The sequence below is a fragment of the Cebus imitator genome, unplaced genomic scaffold (genome assembly GCF_001604975.1).
Source record: "Cebus imitator isolate Cc_AM_T3 unplaced genomic scaffold, Cebus_imitator-1.0 Scaffold272, whole genome shotgun sequence".
In the NCBI taxonomy this organism is placed as follows: domain Eukaryota; kingdom Metazoa; phylum Chordata; class Mammalia; order Primates; family Cebidae; genus Cebus; species Cebus imitator.
Genome location: NW_016107587.1, coordinates 1,532,890 through 1,535,338, shown reverse-complemented (window position 1 = coordinate 1,535,338; position 2,449 = coordinate 1,532,890). Strand labels below are relative to the sequence as shown.

At 35.7% G+C, this 2,449-nt stretch overlaps 1 protein-coding gene across 1 annotated transcript in view; it reads left to right on the top strand.

Annotated features, from left to right (window-relative positions):
• The window catches only part of ABCA13 (ATP binding cassette subfamily A member 13), a 424,215-nt gene that overhangs the window by 184,631 nt on the left and 237,135 nt on the right, over window positions 1-2,449 (top strand).

Sequence of the window (2,449 nt, the reverse complement as noted above, 5' to 3'; positions counted from 1 at the left end):
AAATAAATAAAATGGAGGCTAAAGCAAATAAAAAAGGTGAACAAAACAAAAAGCTGGTGTTTTTATTGTTTTTTTTTTTTCTTTTGGTTTTATATTGCCATAAATGACTTCAGGAAATTCTATATAAGAATTGTTTTCTTGGGCCAGGAGCAGTGGCTCATACCTATAATCCCAGCACTTGGGAGGCTGAGGTGGGCAGATCATGAGGTCAGGAGTTTAAGACCAGCCTGGCCAAAGTGGTGAAACCCTGTCTCTACTAAAAATACAAAAAATTAGCCGGACATGGTGTCATGCACCTGTAGTCCCAGCTACTCAGTAGGCTGAGGCATGAGAATCACTTGAACCCAGGAGGTGGATGTTGTAGTGAGCCAAATTTGTACCACTGTACTCCAGTCTGGGCTACAGAGTGAGACTCTGTCTCAAAAAAAAAATTGTTTTCTTAAAAGACAATGAAAATTTATAAATACATTTTTCTGAATACCTGTTGTAAAACATTTAATCAATACTTAAAGGTAGAGTTAAAAATAAATCTCCCATCCCTGATTGTGAGCTGGTTTCCTCTCTCTAGGACAATAAGTAAGAATACTTTTTTTGGTGCATCCTCCAGGAGTATTCTGTGTGTAAGTACCATTTTATATGATTTATTCAACATTTATTCAATACACGCTAAACACAAACATTAGCTCACTATGAATCTTTTCTGTACTTATTTGTTTTACTTAATGGTATCTAGTGGAGAGTTCTGTATCTTAGGCTATATTGGCCTCATTCTTTTTTTCTGTCCAAATATATTTCATTATGTGAATATAGATTACATGATGTTTTATTTAGTGAAGCCTCTAATTGATGGATATTAAATATGTTTTCCAGATTTTTAAAATACAATTTTAATTTTAATGTTAGATTCAGGGGACACATGCAGGTTTGTTAGATTGGTATACTGTGTGATGCTGAGGTGTTTGGGATACAGTTGATCCTGTCACCTAGATAGTGAACACAGTACCCAATAGTTTTTCAATCCTTGTCCCCTTCTTCTCTCCCCCTTCTACTAGTCCCCAGTGTCTATTGTTACCGTTATGTCCATGAGTAGTCAGTGTTTAGCTCCCACTTATAATTGAGAACATACAGTATTTGGTTTTCTGTTCCTATGTTAATTCACTTAAGATAATGACCTCCAGCTGCATCTGTGTTGCTGCAAAGGACATGATATCATTCTTTTTTCATAGCTGCATAATATTCCATGATGTATATGTACCACCTTTTCTTTATCCAATCCACTGCTGTTGGGCATCTAGGTTGATTCCATGTCTTTGCTATTGTAAATAGTGGTTTTGAACATGCGAGTGCCTGTGTCTTTTTGGTTGAACAATTTATTTTCTTTTGGATATATACGCAGTAATGGGATTGGGGGTTTGAATGGTACTTCTGTTTTAAGTTATTTGAGAAATCTCCAAACTACTTTATGCAGTGGCTGAACTCATTTACATTCCCATCAACACTGTAAAAGCATTCCCTTTTCTCCACAGCCTGGCCAGTATCTGTTGTTTTTGACTTTTTAATAATAGCCATTCTCACTGGTATAAGATGGTATCTCATTGTGGTGTTGATTTGCCTCTCTCTGATGATTTGTGATGGGAAGCATTTTTTTTATGTTTGTTGGCTGCTTGTATGCCTTCTTTTGAGAAGTGCTTGCTCCTGTCTTTTGCCTGCTTTCACTGGGGTATTTGTTTGTTGAATTGTTTAAGTTCCTTATAGACTGTGGATATTAGACATTTGTTGGATGCAGTTTGTGAATATTTTCACCCATTCTGTAGATTGTCTCTTTACTCTGTTACTAGTTTCAAAGAGGTGTTTTTTTTTTAAAAAAAGATAAACAAATTAAATAAATTTTTAGCTAGATTAAGAAAAAAAGAATGAAGACTCAAATAAAATTGGAAACAAAAAAGGAGACATTATAACTAATACCACAGAAATACAAAGGATCAGTAGACACTATTATGAATAATTACATCCACACCAATGAATTTAAAAATCTAGAAGAAATGGACAAATTCTTTGACACATATAACCTATCACAATTGAGCAATTAAGAAATACAAAGCCTGAACATACCAATAATGAGTAATGAGATCAAGGCAGTGACAAAGCTATCCAGTTTAACATGTAACTTGACATCCACCTAATACAATCTGTTGTATGTATTTTGCCTCTCAGAGTGTGCTGCTTGCTTTTAAGAAGTGTTTTCTTTTTTTTTCATTTTGGAGACCAGGTCTTGTTCTGTCACCTAGGTTGAAGTGCAGTGGCACAACTAGTGCTCACTGCAGCCTCAATTTTCTGGCTCCAGTGATCCTCCCATCTCAACCTCCCAAGTAGCTGGGACTACAGGCATGTGCCACCACATCTGGGTAATTTTTGGATTTTTTTTGAACAGACGGGGTTTAACCATGTT